Here is a 24,313-nt window from a genome sequence, read left to right on the forward strand (position 1 = left end):
ACATTAAGATCTTTACTGTATAGTTCTTCTGTGTATTCATGCCACCTCTTCTTAATTCTTCCCCTTTCTCCCTTGCTTTTCGCTTCCCTTCTTTCCTCAGCTACTTGTAAAGCCTCCTCAGACAGCCACTTGGCTTTCTTGCATTTCTTTTTCTTTGGGATGGATTGAGTTGCTGCCTCCTGAACAATGTTATGGACCTCTGTCCATACTTCCTCAGGCACTCTGTCTATCAGGTCTAATCCCTTACATCTATTCCTCACCTCCACTGTATATTTATAAGGGATATGATTTAGGTCATACCTGAATGGTTTAGTGGTTTTCCCTACGTTCTTCAATTTAAGCCGAAATTTTGCAAGAAGCAGCTCATGATCTGAGCCACAGTCAGCTCCAGGTCTTGTTTTTACTGACTGTATAGAGCTTCTCCATCTTTGGCTGCAAAGTCCATAATCAGTCTGATTTCGATATTGACCATCTGGTGATGTCCATGTGTAGAGTCGTTTCTTGTGCTGTTGGAAAAGCGTGTTTGCTATGATCAGCGTGTTCTCTTGGCAAAACTCTATTAGCTTTTGTCCTGCTTCATTTTGTACACCAAGGCCATGCTTGCCTGTTGTCCCGGTGATTTCTTGACTTCCTACTTTAGCATTCCAATCCCCTATGATGAAGAGGACATCTTTTTTTGGTGTTAGTTCTAGAAGGTGTTGTAGGTCTTCATAGAACCGATCAATCTCAGCTTCTTTGGCCTCAGTGGTTGGGGCATAAACTTGAATTACTGTGATGTTGAATGGTTTGCCTTGGATTCGTACTGAGATCATTCTATCATTTTTGAGATTGTACCCCAGTACTGCTTTTCCCACCCTTTTGTTGACTATGAGTACTACTCCATTTCTTGTAAGGGATTCTTGCCCACAGTAGTAGATATGATGGTCACCTGAATTAAATTTGCCCATGCCTGTCCATTTGAGTTCGCTGATTCCCAAGATGTCGATGTTCAGTCTTGCCATCTCATGTTTGACCACCTCCAGCTTACCTTGATTCATTGATCTGACATTCCAGGTTCCTAGACAATATTGTTCCTTAGAGCATCGGATTTTCTTTTCACCTAAGTAACTTAGTTGCCCCCAAACCTATGTATAAGGCAAAGCTGGGCTCTGATCTCTAAAATACAAACCTGCTCTTTTGAGCATAGAGGTGGTTCTGGAGGTCAGCTCTTCATTTTGCAACAGGTTACCCTCCCAATTAATAAATAATTATTTAAAAAATATCTTAAGAATTGAAATAAAAATCAGGAGGGCACCAAGAGAGGTGTCCGTGGGCACATTGGTGCCTATGGACACCATGTTGAAGACCCCAGTCATTGATGCAAATTGTGTGGGTTTTTTCTTCTAGCTGATGAAGAAATACATTCTTCCAAAAACCAGACCTTACTCACTGAAGGGAGGCTGATGTGCACCTAGTCAAACAGTAAGTGTGATTGAATTACACAGTAGCATGCTTGGACAGCTCAGTTAGTTTATTGTTGAGTCACAAACGCCTTTCATGGCTGGTACATTTTCAGAGATACATCTGTTTCCAGCACAACCATGTACAGCTGGAGACATTCTTGAGCCATTACCCAATAACTATGGACTTACGTGACTATGACCTCTAAAGTGTCATAGTTACTCAGTCTCTCTTGTTTGCCAAATTAGGACTGCAAGAACAAAGAAATATTCTTCACTATCCCTCTCATTCTCCTGGTGATTGAGATCAAAACCTAAATCTAGGGATGTATGAAAAATTTGTTTCAGTTGATTTTTGATTGTGATTTACTCAGTTTGCATCTTCTGGATGAAACATAAACTTGGATGCAACCTGTGGCTGAAGTCCATACATTTCTGAGCTTGCAATGTGATTTGTGGACCCCCCAAAATGCATTCCACAGCACGTTTGCATTTGAAAAATGTGCATGAAAAAAATGTGCTTTTGAAAAATGCACAGAAATACTCTTTCATCAATGGGAGAAGAATGCATACACACAATCAATGCATACATTTGGAAAAATACGCATGGATTTTCATGTGAAAAGGAACACCCCCCCCCCCAAAGTCTGCAATCTGATATGGACTCGAGTTGGAATGAGCTTCGAGATGGGATTCAGATTGAGTTTTGCTGATTTGCACATCATTGTATGTTCTTTTCTTTCTCAGTTGATTCTTGATGGCCAGGGTTAAGCTGGATTTTAATATGTTTTAGGTACTGCTCTTTTAATTGTAAATGGCTTTTCTTTGTAGTTTTTTAAATATATTGTTAGCTTTTGGGGATGAGGCAAGAGAGAACTTCAAAAGCAAATAAGAAACATAACCAAAGGAATTTGTAGTAGAAAATATTTGTTTTGTTCATCTTAATAGCAGGAGCAAGAAAATATTTGGACTCAAAATTAGATGTGTGCATTTCTTGACAGTGTTGCAGGAACCTCTTCACAGTTACTCTCGTGGGTGGGCTCTATTGAATATATGAGTGAATATTTTCTAAGCAACTTGGTCCAATAACATTAGTCATCCCAGCATGAATGACTGTTAGATGAAGAAGTGTGCACGCTGCCTCCAGCTGAAACAGACTGACAAATCCAGCTTGATTTACTTTTGAACTAACTTTCCATGCTGTGTTTTGCACCATTTTTGTGGTTTATTTTTGCTTTCTTCAGAAATAAGAAGTGAGAAATGTCACCGTGCCAGGGCAAGTAAAATCTTCCCATCTTAAAACAGGCAGCATGCAGTTTTGCCATCCATGGGTCTCATGCTTGAACACAAGGGCACATTGCCCTGCAAATATAAACCCCTTTGAAGCCAGTTCCAACTTGGATTATAATACCAATCATCTCTCCCATCTCTGCCTCACAAGACACCTAGGGATTATGGTTTGGTAAGCAGGCTGAGAATTCTCTGTGAAACTTCCCTAACCCCATCGTCAAACTCATTTTCTCAGTTTACTGGGGGCTAGCCTTTTTTTTCTTCTTCGGGGGGGGGGGGGGATGTGTGCCACAATTCCAGTCAAAAGTATGTGAAAATGATAACTAATGTACAATACTGTACAAGTGCAGCCCAATCATGGCTTGATGTGGGTTTGCTTCACTTCTGAGCCAAGAATCAGGTAGCAGCACAATATGGCAGCAGCAGACAAGAGTATAGGTGTAATATTGTCATAGCCAGGTGTAGGTAGGGATGTATGAAAGTCACTTACCTTTTTGAAGGGTGACATTTGCAGTGGGGGGGAGGCACTCCATCCCTCCCCCCGAAATTCTCTCCGGCCGCAGCTGGACATCCGGCCGCTGGGCAGCCTGCAGGGATGCAAATGGCAGCTGCCATAGCTGCCGCCATTTGCGTCCCTGTATTTTGCCGTGATAGGCTACATATTTACGTAGACTATCACGGCAAAAACAACAACAACAGTGAACACAAATGGCGGTGGCTACGGTGGCCACCATTTGTGTTCCCCTTTTTTTTTTGCCGTGATACGTTATGTAAATATTTACGTAGCCTATTACGGCAAAAAAAAAGAGGAACGCAAATGGCGGCCACTATGCCATTTGCGCCCCTCTTTTGCCGTAATAGCTGACGTAAATATTTACGTAGGCTATCATGGCAAAAAAAAAAGGAAAGCAAATGGCGTCCCTGCATTAGCCGTGATAGGCTACGTAAGTATTTACGTAGCCTATCACGGCTATAGTAATGAAGCGAATGGTGGCTGCGGCCGCAGCCACCATTCGTAAGTCAGTGTGAATGGCAGCAGGTAGGTGTCCCGTTTCGCGCGCCTTTCGCGGGGCGGGGGGGTGGGAGGGCTTCATTCTGCCACGGATTTCGGGGGGCCGAATGCACTGGCATTCGGCCTCACCGAGATCTGTGGCGGAATTCTCTGACATCCCTAGGTGTAGGGCTTTTACTCAGATGTGCCACACCCTCCTGCTACCTGTGTCACATGTTGTACCCATGCTACAGGTTCATCTGTTCCTTGGCTGTGCTCTAATAGTTAATCAGGTTTAACATTGGTTTGTATTTGCAGTATAGACATGCTCTGACAGGGTCTGTCTGTCTGTCTATCTATCATCTGTCACACACACACACACACACAGACGGACGGACGGTTCAAATTCTCCATTGTTTCTCTCCCTATTATCATTTCACTTAACATCCCAAAGAATTGCAAACTTAAATAAGTCTAACCCACACTTTATATTTTATTTGCAACACTGATCATAAATTCCTGAAGCCCTCCCTGTCAACCATTTGTTCAGTGGGCTGACCCAATTGAATGGTGATCCAGTTGAGAATCTGACCAGAAAACTGTCTAAGGCAGGGATGGAAATCGTGTGGTCCTCTGGATGTTGTTGGGCTCCAACTCCCATCACCTCAGCCAACATGGCCAACATGAGAGCTGTAGTCCAACAACATCTGGAAGGCCACAGGTTCTTCACCCCTGATCTAAGAAAAGGGATCAGACACATAAAAGTTTAGAAATAATTGGACAGAAATATTCCACATATTTCTGTCATTGTGGTTTTTATTCTGATGCACAATTCTGATGCTCCATCCAACTCCTAGGAAATGTCCCTAATTTTAATATTTTCCTTCAAAATAAGGATGCCAAAAATGAGGGCGCCATTATCCACAGAGGCCTGTTTGTCAGGTACATGTGAAAAGGCTTTCTCCTGCGTTGCCCCCAAACTATGGAATGTGCTCTCTCACAAACTATTATTATTATTATTATTATTATTATTATTAATAATAATAATTTCTATACTGCCCAACAGCCAAGCTCTCTGGGTGTTTTACAAAGATTAAAAACATTACAAATACAGCATACAGAGATTAAATGCAATTTACATAAAAACACACACATAAACAGACAATATACACAAGAGAACATATATCTAGAACAACTTCAAACAAGCAATCTCAAGCAAACAACCATAACCATAAGACAATCCAGGATCAATTAAAACTTATTATATGCTGCCAAATGCCTGGGAGAAAAGTCTTAACCTGGCACCAAAAAGATAACAATGTTGGCGCCAGGTGGGCCTCATTGGGGAGATCATTCCGTAATCGGGGGGCCACCAACGAGAAAGCCCTCTCCTCTGTTGCTGTCTTCCAAGCTTCCCTTGGAGTAGGACCTTAGATATTGAGTGTAGTGTACGCGTAGGTTCATGTCAGGAGAGGCGCTCCAACTACCATTGGCACCCATTCTCTTGGGCTTTAGAAAGGATGTGAAGAGGCATCTTATCAATTTAGCCTTTTAAAATGTGTACTTTTAATGTTTAGGGGCACAATCCTATGGGTTGCACTCCCAATAGACAGAGGGCTCCGAGTTCAGAGCTCTCCACCTGTCCTATGCCCTGTCGGCAAGAGCCAGGCAGGGTGAGAGGAGGACAGAGGCGATTTCACCTCCATTTGAAATTTTAAAAGCAGCTAGACAGGCCTCTGAGCCCAACTAGCTGACTTACCTTTCGGTGGGCTGCAAGGGGACTGGAGAGGCCATAACGTACTGCATAGCCCAACCTCTCCTCTCCCCTCCTCTTTTGGACCACCAGTATGCCCCCTTTTCTCCCTCACCGACTTTTCTTACCAAGTAGCAGTTGCAACCTTGTAAGAGAAGGTTTGCATGGTGGCTGGGAGGGGTGGTGGATAGAAGATCAGTGATGGGATCTCCTCCTCCACGCTCATACCTCTGTCTACAGGTGTGGAGGAGTAGATCCACAGGCCATAGGATGGGTCTGTTAATATTTTTACTGTTTTGATTGTTCTTGTTTTGATTGTTCTAATATTTTATTGTTTAGAATTCTTGTGCAATGCCTTGATGGATCGTTTTTATCAGACAAGGCAGTTTTCACATATTAATAATACAGAAATAAATACATTGTTGTTGTTGTTCAGTCATTAAGTCGTGTCCGACTCTTCGTGTGTCCTTTATTTTAGTTACGGAGTTGTCCATAACTCCAGAACAATATAGTACAATAGAATATGATATACTTATAGTATTATAGAATATAATCGCAACTTTGTGGCCTTGGCTGCAGCTTTTACGGACATTCAAGCCTGATGAAATCTCTGCACCCCAATACACCAATGACAACTTGCACTGTCCCAAAAAACTCTTTGTTATGCTTTGATTAGCAAGGTGCCTTTTCAACCTGCATATGCAATTGTACTGTAAACAACTCAAGGCCAGCCCTCTTGTGCACATATGTAAATGATTGCCCACTCAACTGCATGCACCTGACATCTGTCTTTCACAGTGTTTTCATTTTTTATATTTGATACTTGGCTGCTTGACTGGACCATGGGGTTTGTCAGGGATGTGGTGGGAGTCTGAAAGGAGCGTGGAGTCCGGGGGAAAACCCCTGTTCGGCTCCTGGACCCCTGCTTGCTGAACCTCTGCTGTGGCCCACCCCTGCTCGCTGTCTGCCCATCCCCTCGCCAAACTGCCATTTTGCAGAAAAATGGCAGCTTGGGGTTTTCTGTAGAAGTAATTTTGCAGCTGGAAAGGGGTCCATTTATCCTTGTCAAGTTGCGTAAATGGCCCCTTTATGGCCACCATTTACGCATTTTTTTTTCACAAAATGGCTGCTTGGCGAGGGGATGGGCGGCCACCAGGCACTCACTGGGCTGTTCAGTGGGTGGGCAGTGGCAGTGGTTTGGCAAGAGCCCAGCAGGGACGGATGGAGGTGAGTCCGTCCATCCTTAGGCTTGTCTCTCTGGAGCAAACACTTTAAGATTCTCTCCAATGTAATAACCATAAGCACTATTTCCCTAAACATTTTTTCATCACTCATTCAAAAAAATCAGAAAGCAAAGCAGGACCACAGAATCTCCAGCCTTGCTGGGAAATCTGAAAGGCAGGTCTGAAGAGCACAATAGTTTTGCACCCTCCTTGCTGTCATTACACACAATTCTATTTTTGTATTGTTTTACCATCCTGCCTGCTGATAGGCTCAGATAATATCCCGTAATTATGTACAGCAGGCTTCATAGGGATGGATTGGTTCCTCTCAGCTTCTCTCTTTTTCCAATTTTAAGTCCCGAAATTTGAGAATTCCTTTAAATGTTTGCATGAAAATTCATATGTATTTTTGTGCTCGTTTCTCCTAATTACATGCATGTTTCTATGCATTTTTGCCTATAAGTTTTGCAAGCAATTTTCCTTGTATAATGCATTTTTGAATATGATTTTCTCTAATATATGCAGTTTTGTATGCATTTTTAATTGGATATTTCCATTGTACAGTCATGAAAAAAGTGCCAATTTCTAAGGTTAATGGTGTTTAAGTTTGCATAGTGATTCAAAAGCGCGAAATCAGGTAAGTTCATATTAACGTGCAAACAGTACAAATTTCTCCGCCATCCATAGAGCTTCATGAACTAATTACACAAGCTTGTGCCTTGCGCCTTGGCTATCCATGCTAATTCTATTTCCTCTGTTAAGAAGGTGAAAACTCCTCCTACACAGAATATTTTCACATAGATTCCAAGAATTTACATAGAAAACATACCCCAATTCTATTCAGTGGGAATAAATCCCACCTGAGTACCATGAGGTATAGTACCAACAAATGTATCTAGTAGGGCTGTGCACTGCTTCGGCCCCAGGCCTGAACCCCGAGTCGATGTGGGCTGCTTCAGGCCACTTTGTGTCCCCTCCAAGAGGAAGCGGAGGAGGCATGAAGCGGCCCAGAGCGGGTTAGGGGCTCAGTGCGCTTCAGCCCCTGGCCCAGCCCCCCCAGCACCTCCAGGTCCTTACCTGAGCCACCTTCTCCTTGCCGCCTCTGCACCGCCTCCTGAGGACTGGACGCGGGGCAGCTCTTCTTCCAAGGAGTCGCCATTTTAAAATGGCAACTTCCTGGAACTTCCAGGAGATTGCCATTTTAAAAATGGTGACTTCCTGGAAGAAGAGTCACCACGCATCCAGGCCGCAGGAGGCGGCGGAAGCAGTGGTGGCGAAGACAGCAGCAGCGGGTGGCGGCGAAGGCGGCACAATAGAGAAGGTGGCGACAGAGGAGGCGGCGGCCCAGGTAAAGAGCTGGGGGGTTGCGTGGGGGTGTCGGGAGGGGACCCACGTTGGGTTCGGGGCTGAGGTGGGTTGGGGGCCCCCCGAATCTGCCCGAGCCGGATTGGGCCCGCATCGGAGGGTCCCTGCACAGCCCTAGTATTTAGCATGTGGCCTCAAATGAAAATATTTATTTAATTTCTATATTGCCCAATAGCCAAACCTCTGTGGGCGGGTTACAGAAATTAAAAACACAAAGTACAGCATAAGACAATATAACATATGAAAGCTTAAAACTACAATATAAAAGCACAACCAGAATAAAACCTAGCAGCAATGCAGAGGTTTAAAATACAGATTCAAAACGGCAGAGCTGAAAGACTAGAGTGCTGTGCTTCAAGAAGTGTATCTTTCCATCCCACCCCCAAGTCTACTTTTCATTCAACCTATCCACCATGATGGCCATAATATTAGGACTAGCGATGTGCATGAATTTCATTACTGTTCACAAATCAAGTGAATATATGCCATTCTCTACTCTGAACATGAACACAAGTAGGAGTGAAATTGTCAGGATGTTTTTGCAATTTCCTGAGTTTGCATTTGTGTTTGAAAGTGCGCAATTGTGAAAATGCGCATTTCCCCCCAAAACACATTTTCACTCTTTAGCCTGTGGTGGAAAAAGTATGCATTTGGGGTGCATGCTTAGAAAAATGTTCACTTTTCATGTTCAATACTGCTGCTAGGTTTTTATTGTGCTTGTATTGTTATATTGTGGTTTTAATGTTCTATATATTTTAAATTGTTTTATTGTGTGCTGTTTGGTTTTAATTTTTGTAAACCGCCCAGAGAGCTTCGGCTATTGGGCGGTATAGAAATGAAATGAAATGAATGAATGAATATATGAAGGAAGGAAGGAAGGAAGGAAGGAAGAAAGAAAGAAAGAAAGAAAGAACACTTTTCGGGGGTGGGGGATGACTTTCGCATTCAGGAGTGAGAATGAGGTGAGAAAAGCATCAAGGTGGAAAATAGAGAAGCTTGACAAGTTTGAAGATTGCTCATTCTCCCATCTCTAATTAGGACTCTTCCATACTGGAATTTCTGCGTAAAAATATCCACATAAATTACCTTCTAGGTTCTTTGAAACAGAAATGAGTGGATTTCTCCCCAAATCATGTTAAACTAATTGCAGCACAAGATTGTGCCAACACTATGATTTGGAGAATAAGATTTGCATAGAAAGAATGTGGCTCCCCAAAAATGTTTGTGGTGAACAAGATGCTTTCAGCTGCAATTTTAGGAGGATCCTTAGTCAATGCCATTGGGACATTTTCAGTTCCAAACACAATTTTTTTATTTGGGTTTCTAGCTTGCAGTATACTAGGAAGCTTTACAAAACTTGTCAAGTCACAACTAAACTCACGATATTTAAATCAGTTCACAATGTTTAAATAGCTCATTATCTGTGGTCTTAAAAAAAAAAAAGCAGGATAAAAGTCAGAAAGCACAGGAGAGGTTCTGGAGCTTGATGACATCATGTAAAGGCCCCACAAACTTCCGTGAATAACCAATCTCAATTGCAGGATAAAAGCCCCATGTGGTGAAGCCTGTAATCTCATCCCAAGCAATATTGCCTTTGTATACCAAGACCACCTTTTAAAATTGTGAATGTTTATTGTCCAAATGATTTGTTTCTTTCGGTGTCTGAAGAACAAAAGCTTTAAAACTGTATAACTCATGATGTAGAATGAACTCCAATGAAAGATGCACTTGTGAGACAGAAAAAACCCAGCTTTGACAAAACCCATAATGCAGTGTGACTGCAAATGAAAATGCATATGCAAAAATGAATAGGCCCTAAATTTAAATAAACTGGAAAGTGGGGCTATAAATGAAACCAAGTGAACTTTTACTTAGTCGACTTTCTCTCTCTCTCTCTCTCTATATATATATATATATAGAGAGAGAGAGAGAGAGAGAGAGAAATGCATTGCTTTCAACAAGAACAATAGAACTGGATGATGGAATTCATGTATCAGTGTGATATGTGGCATGGGACAATTCTGCAGCAGCATTGCACTTGTATTTGTGTGGTTGAGGCTGGTCCAGCTAAAGCCCCCCTTCAGCCACATGGAAGGGTAAAGAACCCGCATGGACTCAGCTCAGGTTGCTTAAGGCTTGCAGGATCACAGATTGCTCATCATATCTAATGTTCAAAAAAGCCCCAAGTGGATGGTTCCTACATAAATGAAACGATGGCTTGTATCCTAAGATAAATTAACTTAAGGAAGTTCATGGAAGGAAAGATTTCTCATCGCCTTATGCCCCAGCAGCTATCTGCACATCCCATAAAGCAGCTCTAGATGTCAGGAGGCCCTCTTGAACAATGTGGAACCTTTTGGAAATATAAGTCTCTGAATTGCTGTAACCATGTATGCCTTTTACAGAAATATTTCATAAGAACTATAACTGTGGCCACGGGCAGGGGGAGGTATGGCGTTGGGGGATTAACAGGCCAGCTGAGGAGAAGAGGGGCTAGACACCTTACAGCTGTCCCCTCTTTTGGTTCTTCCCCCAACCTGATGGTTCCTGGCAGCCTTACCAGTCTGCCCTCGGGTCTGGTGGTGCTGCTTCTGAATGCCAGGTCGGCCTAAAATAAAATCTCCCTCATCCATGATTTGATAGTGGATGACATGAGAGGGCTGACCTGGTATGCATTACTGAGACCTGGGTGGGGGAACTGGGAGGGGTCACTCTTTCCCAGCTGTGCCCCCCTGGGTACTTGGTGCAGCACCAACACCGACTTGAGGGTTGGGGAGGGGGGGTTGCGTGGTCTATAGGAATTCAATCTCCCTCTCCAGGTTTCCTGCTCATTCGAGTGCAGATCTTGAGTGTCTGTACCTTGTGTTGGGTACCTGGGACAGATTAGGGATTCTGTTGGTGTACCGCCCACCCCGCTGCCCATCAGACTCCCTGCCTGAGCTGACGGAGGTGGTCTCGGACTTGGTGTTGAGGACCCTTAGGATGATGGTCCTGGGGGACCTCAACTTCCATGCCAAGGCCACTGTATCCGGGGTAGGGATGTATGAAAGTCACTTACCTTCTCGACAGGGTGATTCACGGTGGGGGGGAGGTGCTCTGCACCTCCCCCTGAAATCCTAACCCGGCCGGCTCCGCCCTGTGGAGATTCTGCGGAGCTACCGGCCAGGGCCACCCGCAGCCAGACATCCGGCCGCTGGGCAGCCTGCAGGCAAAAAACAAACAGCGTACGCAAATGGCAGCGGCTATGGCGGCCGCCATTTGCGTTCCCTTTTTTTTGCTGTTTTAGCCTACGTAAATATTTACGAAGGCTATTACGGTGGTGGGGAAAAGGAATGCAAATAGCACCCACTACGCTATTTGCATTCCCTTTTTTTCGCCGTAATAAAACGGCTCAAAATAGGGAACGCAAATGGCAGCTGCCGCAGCCATTTGCGTATGCTGTTTTTTTTTTTTTTTTGGCTTGCTGTGATAGGCTACGTAAATACTTAAGTAGCCTATCACGGCCTCCACAGGGACGCAAAAGGCGTCCCTGCATTAGCTGTGATAGGCTATGTAAATATTTACATAGCCTATCACGGCTATGATCAGGAAGTGAATGGCGGCCGCAGGGCGGCGGCCATTCGCAAGTCAGCGCGGACCGCAGCAGGTAAGTGCTCCGTTTTGCGCGCCTTTCATGGGTTGGGGGGTGGGGGCTTCATTCCGCCACAGATTTCAGGGGGTCAAATGCACTGACATTCGGCCTCACCGAGATCTGTGGCGGAATTCTCTGACATCCCTAATCCAGGGTGGCTCAGGACTTCATGGCTGCCATGACAACCATGGGACTGTCCCAACATGTCATCAGCCCAACACATATAAAAGGACACACGCTTGATCTGGTTTTCTCGACTGGGCAGGAGGATGGTAATCTGAAAGTGGAGGAATTAACATCTGTCCCTTTGTCATGGACAGATCACTTCCTGCTGAGGTTTAGACTCCTGGCAGCTTTCCCCCTCTGCAAGGGTGGGGGACCAATTAAAATGGACTGCCCCTGGAGATTAATGGATTCCACTGGATTCCAGAGGGCTCTGGGGGATTTTCCTGCTGGTATGGCTGGTGCTTCTGTTGAAGCCCAGGTTGCTCTGTGGAATGCAGAGATGACTTGGCAGTTGTCACGATCGCGCGCAAGTGCCCCCTCCCTCTGAGCATAGCCCAGCCAGCTCCTTGGTATACACCTGAGCTGAGGGCAATGAAGCAAGAAGGGAGACGGCTAGAACGCAGGTGGAGGAAAACTCATGCTGGGTCTGACCGAACACAGGTAAGAGCCCACTATCAAGCCTACTCTGTGGCGGTGTGGGTGGAAAAGAGACAGTTCTTTTCCACCAGTATTGCATCTTCTCAGTGTCATCCAGCGGAGATTTTCCGAGTGGTTCGCGGCCTGTTACATTCTGGGCCAGGGAGAGAGGCAGTGGAACCCTCGGTGGCACGCTGTGACAAGTTTGCAAGGCACTTTGAAGATAAAGTCACTCAGATTCATCATGAATTGGACACCACGATTAATACAGTTCCAGTGGTAAAGGCATTCAGAGCACCGTCTGGTCCAGTTTTATTGGGTGAGTTTCAGTTACTGAGGCCTGAGGATGCAGACAAGGTGCTTGGCCAAGTCCAATCAACCACTTGTGTGCTTGACCCTTGCTCTTCATGGCTTATTAAATCAAACAAGGAGGGGATGTCCAGCTGGGTCCAGGAGGTTGTAAATTCCTCCTTGAGAGAGGGAGTGGTGCCTGCCACTTTAAAAGAGGTGGTAATTAGACCACTCCTGAAAAAGCCTAACCTGGACCCAGAGGATGTTAACAATTATAGGCCAGTGGCCAACATCCCCTTCCTGGGCAAGGTGCTTGAGCGGGTGGTTGTAGGACAGCTCCAGGCACTGTTGAATGAAATGGATTATCTAGATCCATTTCAATCGGGCTTCAGGCCTGGTTTTGGAACGGAAACTGCCTTGGTCACCCTGTGGGATGACCTCTGCCGGGAGAGGGACAGGGGGAATGCGACCCTGTTGATTCTTCTGGACCTCTCAGAGGCTTTCAATACCATTGACCATGTTATCCTTCTGGATAGGTTGTCTGGGTTGGGAGTTGGAGGCACTGCACTACAGTGGTTCTGCTCCTACTTGGATGGCCGATTCTAGAAGGTGGTGCTGGGGGATTATTGCTCTGTGCCATGGCAATTGTGCCATGGGGTTCCACAGGGCTCTATTTTATCCCCTATGCTGTTTAACATCTACATGAAACCGCTGGGAGAGGTTATCTAGAGGTGTGGGCTGAGGTGCCATCAATATGCAGATGACACCCAGCTCTACCTCTCTTTCTCATCAAAACCAGGTGAGGCAGTGGCTGTTCTGAATCAGTGCCTGGACACGGTAATGGACTGGATGAGGGCCAATAAACTGAAATTCAATCCAGATAAGACAGAGGTACTGTTAGTGGGTGGTTCGTCTGCCTAGCTAGGTGATATTCAACCTGTTCTGGAGGGGGTTGTACTCCCCCTAAAGGATCACGTTCGTAGTTTGGGGATGCTCTTGGATCCAGAACTGTCACTTGAGGCACACGTGAACTCAGTGGCACGGAGCACTTTTTATCAGCTTAGGCTGGTATACCAACTACGCCCTTATCTGGACAGAGATAGCCTAGCTACAGTTATCTATGCTCTGATAACTTCTCGTCTGGATTACTGCAATGCATAATACGTGGGGCTGCCTTTGAAAACGGTCCGGAAACTTCAGCTGGTCCAAAATAGGGCAGCAAGATTGTTAATAGGGACTGGCCTGCGAGCTCATATTACGCCAGTACTTTTTCAGCTGCACTGGCTGCCATTCCATTTCCGGGCCCGGTTAAAAGTGCTGGTATTAACATTTAAAGCCCTTAACAGCTTGGGGCCAGGTTACCTGAAGGATCGCCTCCTCCCATATATGCCTGCCTGGACCTTAAGATCATCGTCACCCTTCTCCATGAGCCCCTGCCAAAGGAAGTGAGGCAGGTGTAGGGATGGCAGAGAATTCTGCCACGGATTCCAGTGAGGCCAGATTCTGAAGCCTCCTGCCCCCCGCCCCCACGCAGAATCCCCCTGGGATGGCACTTACCTGGGGCGGATGCGGCAGATGTGGTGGCGGCGGCTCCAGCTGGTCTCCTGGCCGGTTGTGGCCAGGCTGCTGCTGCCTCCATTGCCGTCCTTGCAGCCATGATAGGCTATGTAAGAATTTACGTAGCCTATCACGGCTAGCCCTCCCCCCCAAAAAAACCCCAGCATACGCAAATGGCGGCGGCTATGGCGGCCGCCATTTGCGTTCCCTATTTTTCGCTGATTTATCTTATGTAAATATTTACGTAAGATAAATCAGCTCAAAATAGGGAACGCAAATGGCGGCCGCCGTAGTGGCCGCCATTTGCGTACGCTGGGTTTTGGGGGGGTTAGCTGTGATAGGCTACGTAAATTCTTACGTAGCCTATCACGGCTGCAAGGATGGCAATGGCGGTGGCAGCAGACCAGCCGCCGCTGCCGCCGCCGCTGCCACTGCCGCCGCCACTGAATCCGCCGGCCATCGAGGATTCCGGGGGGGAGGACCAGATCACCTCCCCCCCGTTGAGGATTCCGGTGGGAGGGACAGAGCGCCTTCCCCACCACCGCGAAAAATTCCGTGAAAAGGTAAGTGAGTTTCGTACATCCCTAGGCTGGTGGCTACTAGGAGGAGGGCTTTTTCTGCTGTGGCACCCCGGCTCTGGAATGAGCTCCCTAGTGAGGTTCGCCTGGCACCTACATTGTATTCATTTCGGTGCCAGGTGAAGACCTTTTTATTTTCCCAGGCATTTTAGCATTTTAGCGTTCTAAACTTTTATCTTTGCTGTTTTAAATCTGTATTTTAAACTCCTGCACTGCTGCTAGGTTTTATTGTGGTTGTATTGTTATATTGTGGTTTTAATGTTCTGTATATTTTAAATTGTTTTATTGTATGCTGTTTGGTTTTAATTTTTGTGAACTGCCCAGAGAGCTTTGGCTATTGGGCAGTATAGAAATAAATACATACATACATACATACATAAGAGCCATGCTGGATCAGACCAAGGGTCCATCTAGTCCAGCATTCTGTTCACACAGTGGCCAACCAGCTGTCAACCAGGAACCCACAAGCAGGGTATGATCACAACAGCACCCTCTCACCCATGTTCCCCAGCAACTGGTGTACATAGGCTTACTTCCTCTGGTACTGGAGGTAGCACACAGCCTTCAAGCCTAGTAGCCACTGATAGCCTTCTCCTCCAGGAATTTGTCCAACTCCCTTTTAAAGCCATCCAAATTGGTGGCCATCACTACATCCTGTGGTAGTGAATTCTATAGTTTAACTATGTGCTGTGTGAAGAAGAACTTCCTTTTATCTGTCCTGAATCTCCCACCAATCAGTTTCATAGGGTAACCCCGGGTTCTAGTATTTTGAGAGAGGGAGAAAAATGTCTCATTTACCAATTGCTAGCTCACAGAAGCCAGCATGTCCAGACTTCATAGAACAAAACCCAATAGGTAGCATCCCTGTCAGTACAATCCTATGCATGTTTATTGAGAAGTAAGACTCACTGAAATCAATAGAACTTACTCCCAGCTATGTGGGCATAGGACTGCAGCCTGGGTTATTTCAGGACATTCTTTGAAGGATACTGAGCTGACCGTATTCCAGAATCACACAGATCACTGAAAGCAATAATGTCTTTGCAAACCACATTAATGAAAGGAGGGAAAGGTTGTGAAACTGATAATATATGAGCATAGTTTAATTAATGTTCCTAAGTCCACTTACTTTGGACAAGAGGTTGATTAAGGGGGCGCTATAAACCATGCAGAGAGTGACATCTAATTCCTAGTTTTCTTCCAACATGTGGATTATGTTACCATGCACACAAGTTTCAACCTTTCATCTCAAGCCATTGCAAAGGTGAAAGCTTGTCTGGTTCATTCTTTAATTAATCCTGACTTAAAATTCACCTATGTGACCAACACAGCTAAGAAGTCAGGTTCTGTTAGGCGTGCTACCTTTCACTTCATCACACATCTGGGAAATATTCAGTTCAGGATCATAACCTTGAAGTTTGCCATTAACTGCCTAAAAAGAACAAAACATTAAGATATCGCCAACAACTTGCCTTTGACTGAGAAAATTAGAAGCATATTCAGGATGTAAACACCAGTGTGCCACTAATATTGCTGGTAATGATTTAAAGGCTGTGAATTTATTATAGGAGAATAAAGCAAAGTTGACATTCTTAGCTTAGACCCATTCTCAGTTAAAGCAAGATAAGAAAATCCCAGAGGGGTGGGGTGGGAACACAAGTATGGAAATCTCAAGGGGGAAAAATGCAGTCAGTCATGGTCATGGATGGTTTGAACAGAAGGCCATTTAAAAAACAAACCAGTCATAAAAATCAGTGAAAGTGAGGTGGCGTGACAAATTTGTGCTTACAGAACAGAGTAGAATTAGAATTTGTTAAAAGAAAATGACACTTAAGTATTATAGCTTATTGAACTGTATACAATTATATATAGTATGGAGAAAGAGATTTTTTAAATCTTTCTCTAATAATACTAGAAGGAGATTGACATTAAACTACCCATGATGTGTTGGAACCATTGGAGGCTGGTGGCTCCAATGTCAGTGGGACAGTGAATCTGCTCTGGGTTTCAGTCAGAACTCTAAAGGAGCTATCTAAAGTGCAGATAGCTCCTTTATAGTTCTGACTGGTTCTGACTGAAACCCAGAGTGGATTCACCGCCCCACTGACATCGGTGCCACCAGCCTCCAATGGTTGAAACCACATGTGAGAGGGAGGCACTGACTAGCCTCACCACGCTGCTGATGCATTCACTGGCCACACCCTCTGCCAGCCACACATTCAGCGGAAATGTGACCTACTCACAAACTGATGTAAGCATGTAAGGTTCCTCCATGTGAAGGGGAATCCTGGCCCAATCAGATTCATTCTCATGTGGAGGAGCCCTATGAGCATATGTTGGTATGTGCATAGGGCCCTTTCACACTGCTGCTGTATGGCGGGGGGGCTAGCCGGCTTGACCCAATGACCCAATGACCCGTCATGCATGCTTTGAGCACATGAGGGTGCTTGTGTGACCCCAAGTTCTTTATAACTTGGGGTCATCCAATGAAATTCATTGGGAGTAGATTCAGGACAGACAAAACAGAGTATCCTTTCACACACCACATAATGCCTCCCTTGGTAAGGGGACGGAGCTGATATAAGAGGGAGGCGTTGTTTGAAGGACTAAAATAATCTATTTCGGAGCAGACTAGAAGAGACAGAAGTAGAGAGAAAAAGAGAGAGGGAGGGAGGGAAAGAGAGATAGAGAATATAAAGATGGAAGCATCTTGGGGGTAGAGCTGCCTCTCTCTGGGGATCTGATGTGAGGTAGAAGACCTGCTCTGTTTTGTATACTCATAAATAAACCAAATATTATTAAAATGCCAAATGTCTCTACCCCAGCACGCTCTTTTCTTCCAAACAAAGCTGGATCTGGGTAGAACAGCTCCTGGGACCTTTCACTGACCAAGGAACTGAGGAGTCCATAACAATATTAACAAACATCAACATCTCAGCAATAAAAAAATGACAAGGGTATATAAAGCAACCACAAATCTATTTCCTGAGGGATCATCAAAATAACTTCAGCTTGGCAGGCCAAATGTTTGTCAAAAAAAGGGAAGATCTTTGCAGAAAACCATCAGAAAGGAAGCAACTCCAAAAGTTGGGAGTTCCACAGCTTAAGTGCAATGCAATCACAGAGATGGCTCTCTTCTGTGTCCTCACCAGCTCCACTATAGCATCCAATGAGAGAAGAGCTTCTCTGATAGATCTTAGTAAGTGGGCAGACTCATATGCGAGGAGATGGACCTTTAGATATCCTGGTTCTTCTAACTAGGGATGTCGGAGAATTCTGCCACGGACCCCAATGAGGCCAGATTCAAGAATCCGGAGTCCGTGGTGGAAAGGATCCCTTACCTCTGCCTCCCCATGGAATCCTCCCTGGCTGGATCCTCCGCACTGGCGGCTCCGGAGCACCAGCGATATGACCGCCATTGCCGTGCTGTATCGCTGGCTGAGGCTGACTCCGGACGCAAATGGTGTCCACTATGCCATTTGCAGCCATAAAGCTCTTAGATTAAGCTAAATGCAGCCATAAATGGCTGCATTTAGCTTAAAGTAAGGGCTTTACGGCCGCAAATGGTGTGGTGGACACCAATTGTGTTTGGAGACAGCCTGATACGGCACGGCAATGGAAGTCACTCGTATCGCTGGCGATACGGAGCCTACGGCTGGGTCTGTGGAATCGCCACGGAGTGGCGCCAGCCAAAGAGGATTCCGGTGGGAGGGAGGGATCGCCCCCCCTGCAGAACCCCCCTGGAACAAAAGGTAGGGGTTCCGCCCATCCCTAGTTCTAACTCACAAGGCTGTGTATTGCCCCGGCCATGGGCTGCTATGATTTGGAGGTGCTGGGATAATGATAAGCCAGACCCAGGTTTGCTTACAAGGAGCCTTTATTGAATACTAACAGCAGCAGCACACAGGCGTACCCAATGGTTGGATCAGACAGCTCCTCTGAACCCAGAGCCATGGGGTACAATGGGTTTTATACCATACATGTCAGCAGTGAGCAGCATGACAGCAGCAAGCGTTAATTAGTGGTCATCTGCAACTTTCTCAGCATAGACTAACAGTGCTTGTTCAGAAGGAAAACAATCAGAACTTTCTCAGCACAGACACCTGTAACTCGGCATAAACATAGCCTCACTTCTCAGGCACAGCCTAGGCCCTGATAAGATACTAGCCTTCGTTAGCATGGAATGTGCTGAGGCTGCGCTATTGACCTTTGACTCATCTCACATGCTCAGAGGCCCACTAGCAAGGGAATTGCACTAATAATGAACCTAAGCAAAGCATTATGGGTCTCTAGGCCCCTCTAAAACTACAGGTGACTTGGTTACAGGCCTGGGGCCATTACTTGATGGCTCTAGGTTTGAAGGGGCTGAGCAAAGTGCCCTCTGTGGTGAGCTTCCCAGCTTCCTCCTACTCTGAAGGCATCTGGGAGACACCATTTTAATTTCCCACAGTGGCCTGTGATATTTCAATTTCCCACACCCCAGGACATTTTCCCAGGACCTCAGGACACCCCAGGCTCACAAACCTGTGTGGGTGGCCTGACACAGTGCCACCCCAGGGCACTGTGGGAAATTAAAATGGTGTCCCACAGACTCAGTTGGCCAGTATGGGGATCAGGGCAGATGTCAGCACTGGAGGGCCTTGCTGTGCCACTGGAGGCTTGACAGCTGCTCCAGGATGCCTAGTGCTGATGCCCACACAGCCATTTATGGCTTCTCTAAAAGCTGACAATCAGCACATCAAATTGTGCCCAGAAGCAACCAGAAAGCCAATGTAGGAGTTGAAATAAGGGAGTAACATGTTCCCACAATCAGGATACCGACAGTGTTCCACATAGGACTGATGTGTGGTTAAGTCTTGATTAAGCAACAGTTCCTTTAGGAGACTGGATGCCATTAGCGACCCTGGTCTTGAAAACATTATGATTCGGAATGGAGAGAATGTCATTTTTAGTTTTTAGCTGTCTGGATTTGACAGCAACGTGTTCATCCCCAAGTACATATGCATTTTATAGGTTTTTTCCCCAATTTTTTAAAACCTCATGGTGCTTCTGGCTTCAGTCCTCTGGAAGAGGGCAATCCAGGCCTTGTTTGTGGAAAATGAGAGGTATTTGGATGGTACATTAAAAAAAATCAGTTATGGGAGTCTGGCAACAGAGAGAGAATGGTATTATATTCGAAAGATGAGCAACTGCAAAATAGTTAAGTGATTTTTCTGTCTCCTCATCCTCCCACAGACAGACCTTAAGTTAGACAGATACTTCATTAGGGTAGTCATTAGGGTAGTCACCAGCATTGCATCTTCTCAGTGTCGCCCGGCGGAGCTTTTCCGAGTGGTTCGCGGCCTGTTACATTCTGGGCCAGGAAGAGAGACGGTGGAACCCTCGGTAGCACGCTGTGACGGGTTTGCGCGGCACTTTGAGGATAAAGTCGCTCAGATTCGTCATGAATTGGACACCACGATTAATGCAGTTCCATTGGTAGAGGCGTTCAGAGCACCGTCTGGTCCAGTTTTATTGGATGAGTTTCAGTTACTGAGGCCTGAGGATGCAGACAAGGTGTTTGGCCAAGTCCGATCGACCACTTGTGTGCTTGACCCTTGCCCTTCATGGCTTATTAAATCAAACAAGGAGGGGTTGTCCAGCTGGGTCCAGGAGGTTGTAAATTCCTCCTTGAGAGAGGGAGTGGTGCCTGCCGCTTTAAAAGAGGCAGTAATTAGACCACTCCTGAAAAAGCCTAACCTGGACCCAGAGGATGTTAACAATTATAGGCCAGTGGCCAACATCCCCTTCCTGGGCAAGGTGCTTGAGCGGGTGGTTGTAGGACAGCTCCAGGCACTCTTGAATGAAACGGATTATCTAGATCCATTTCAATCGGGCTTCAGGCCTGGTTTTGGAACGGAAACTGCCTTGGTCGCCCTGTGGGATGACCTCTGCCGGGAGAGGGACAGGGGGAGTGCGACCCTGTTGATTCTCCTGGACCTCTCAGCGGCTTTCGATACCATCGACCATGGTATCCTTCTGGATAGGTTGTCTGGGTTGGGAGTTGGAGCCACTGCACTACAGTGGTTCCGCTCCTACTTGGATGGCCGATTCCAGAAGGTGGTGCTGGGGGATTATTGCTCTGTGCCATGGCAATTGTGCCATGGGGTTCCACAGGGCTCTATTCTATCCCCTATGCTGTTTAACATCTACATGAAACCGCTGGGGGAGGTTATCTAGAGGTGTGGGCTGAGGTGCCATCAATATGCGGATGACACCCAGCTCTACCTCTCTTTCTCATCAAAACCAGGTGAGGCAGTGGCTGTTCTGAACCAGTGCCTCGGCACGGTAATGGACTGGATGAGGGCCAATAAACTAAAACTCAATCCAGACAAGACGGAGGTACTGTTAGTGGGTGGTTCGTCTGCCCGGCTAGGTGATAATCAACCTGTTCTGGAGGGGGTTGCACTCCCCCTAAAGGATCAGGTTCGTAGTTTGGGGGTGCTCTTGGATCCAGAACTGTCACTTGAGGCACACGTGAACTCAGTGGCACGGAGCACTTTTTATCAGCTTAGGCTGGTATACCAACTACGCCCTTATCTGGACAGAGATAGCCTAGCTACAGTTATCCATGCTCTGATAACTTCTCGTCTGGATTACTGCAATGCGTTATACGTGGGGCTGCCTTTGAAAACGGTCCGGAAACTTCAGCTGGTCCAAAATAGGGCAGCAAGATTGTTAACAGGGACTGGCCTGCGAGCTCATATTACGCCAGTACTTTTCCAGCTGCACTGGCTGCCGGTCCATTTCCGGGCCCGATTCAAAGTGCTGGTGTTAACATTCAAAGCCCTTAACGGCTTGGGGCCAGGTTACCTGAAGGATCGCCTCCTCCCATATGTGCCTGCCCGGACCTTAAGATCATCATCAGCAGCCCTTCTCCGTGAGCCCCTGCCAAAGGAAGTGAGGCGGGTGGCTACTAGGAGGAGGGCTTTTTCTGTTGTGGCACCCCGTCTCTGGAATGAGCTCCCTAGTGAGGTTCGCCTGGCGCCTACATTGTACTCCTTTCGGCGCCAGGTGAAGACCTTTTTATTTTCCCAGGCATTTTAGCTTTCTAAATTTTTATCTTTGCTGTTTTAAATCTGTATTTTAAACTCCTGTACTGCTGCTAGGTTTTATTGTGGTTGTATTGTTATATTGTGGTTTTAATGTTCTATATATTTTAAATTGTTTTATTGTGTGTTGTTTGGTTTTAGTTTTTGTGAACCGCCCAGAGAGCTTCGGCTATTGGGCGGTATAGAAATAAATAAATAAATAACTAAATAAAATATAGTCACTTGCACAGTGCCAAGAAAAAGTAAAGAGCAAATAGATCACCAAAAAAGAGGACAAAAGAGTGCAGAGATTCACATAAGATGTGCACATCCTAATTTACAGGGAGAGATGCAAGCTTAGAAATAATGACAATAATTTAAATAGAAATACAATACATCTCACTGTAGTGGGGAAGGCATGTGTCCAGATGACCTGCATGCCTGCTCAGTCTTCTGCCCAGGTGCTAAATATGGAAGCCTTTTTGGCTAAAGATGGACTAAAATGCTTTAAATAAATAAGCAAACAGTGGATGGGCAGCCTCAAGGCCTCTAATTCCTCTCCTCATGCTTTAAATAAATAAATAAATAAATAAATATTTAAGCCAGACTTGGAATGGATAGTCCTTCAAATAGATAACACCTTCAAAAAGAGGACTCTCCTCTGTAAAATAGGATATATGGCCATGCTAGCTCTCACAGCAAAATGGCCCATTCCAGTAGACCCCTCAGAGGATAAATTATACTAGAACATCCACATCGCTGTGAAGGTGAGGGGGCTGTGACACCATGGAAGAGCACATGGAAGAGGAAACATTGAACATCAGGAAAAACGTCCTGACTGTTAGAGCAATACGACAATGGAACCAACTACCTAGGGAGGTGGCGGGCTCTCCCACACTGGAGGCAGTCAAGACGAGGCTGGACAGCCATCTGTCAGGGATGCTCTGCCTTGGATTCCTGCATTGAGCAGGGGGTTGGACTCGATGGCTTTGTAGGCCCCTTCCAACCCTACTATTCTATGATTTTATGAGGACCCAGGTTCAATGCCTGGCCTCTCCAAGGAGGGCTGAGAAAGAGCTGTGCCTGAAACCCTGGAGAGGTGTTACCAGTCAATGTGAACAGTATTGCATTCGATGGATCAATTGACTGACTTAACATACGGCAGCTTTTATGTACCTATGAGTGTTTTACTATGTGCTGAACATGGCTATGTATCCATTCATCCCTTATTCTCAACTAGGGATGTTGGAGAATTCCGCCACGGACCCCAATGAGGCCAGATTCCAAGAATCCGGCCCCATCGGGGTCCATGGTAGAATGGAGCACTCACTTCCGCACTCCTCCAGAATCCATCCAGGCCGGCTCCTCCATGCGGTGATCCTGCAGAGCTGGCCGCCCGCCACTGCCGTGCCATATCGCTGTACTAAGTCCGGATGCAAATGGTGTCCACTATGCCATTTGTGCCCCTGTTTTCACATGATAGGCTACACAAATTATATTTACATAGATATTTGCGTAGCCTATAGCGTGAAAAAACAGGGATGCAAATGGTGTAGTGGATGCCATTTTTATCCGGACTTAGCACAGCGATACGGCACTGCAATGGCGGCTGGCTGTGTCGCCAGCGCTGTGGATCTGGTGGCCGGCTCCGCAGGATCACCACAGAGCAGAGCTGGCCTGGATGGATCACCTCCCCCTCCACAGACCCCCCCCCCAGCCAGAATGGGGTAAGTGATCCGCCCACCCCTATTCTCAACATACCAATTGGGTTACGTGAACTAGCATTTACTTGGAGCTCTGAAGTGGATGACTTCAAATTAGAGCAGTGTGCAAACGGCCTCTGGAAATTCCTCACCCAATTTGTGGGCAGATAAATTGGGGGGACAGGACCATTTTACTGAATTTATCCAGGGGAGAAGAAATTCTCAACAGTTTCTCACAGGTAGAGCTCACCATTGGCAGGGGTTGTAGCACAGCTTCTTTCTTTTTTCTATGGGTTTTGGTTTTTTGTGCTGCCACTGCAAGTGGCAACAGCATGAACTGTGTTGGCAGCCTAGCCTCAACACCACAATGCATCCACCACAATGCAGGTGCAAGGGAGGGGCAATGTTGTGGCCAGCTCCAGGGAAGAGGTGGAACTAGTGCTGGGCCAACATCCCAAAATTTTCTTTTGGGATAGGGGATCAAACACAGTATTAAAAGGGCAACACAACTACAATGTCTACTCAAAAGTAAGTCCCACTGAGTTCAATGGAACTCATTTCTAGTTAAGTGGGTATATTGTAGCCTTAATTATGGGTATGAAGGGGTCTAACTATGTAGGCATTTGTATTAGCTTGCAAAGTTGTTCTCCCAAGAAAAGTCACAAGCTTCACTAGCTATTTACTCTTTCTTGGCTGGAGTCCTGTGGCATGCCAAAACATACAGGCAATGCATCTTTTTAACTTGGGACTGCACCAATAATGTGCCAGGTTCATTCATAT

At 46.0% G+C, this 24,313-nt stretch overlaps 1 protein-coding gene across 2 annotated transcripts in view; it reads right to left on the reverse strand.

Moving 5' to 3' along the window:
• The window catches only part of FGF10 (fibroblast growth factor 10), a 140,344-nt gene that overhangs the window by 25,383 nt on the left and 90,648 nt on the right, over positions 1-24,313 (reverse strand). The window lies entirely within an intron of this gene.

The sequence above is a fragment of the Heloderma suspectum genome, chromosome 2 (assembly GCF_057233095.1).
Source record: "Heloderma suspectum isolate Gila_16-S chromosome 2, 16-S_ref, whole genome shotgun sequence".
In the NCBI taxonomy this organism is placed as follows: domain Eukaryota; kingdom Metazoa; phylum Chordata; class Lepidosauria; order Squamata; family Helodermatidae; genus Heloderma; species Heloderma suspectum.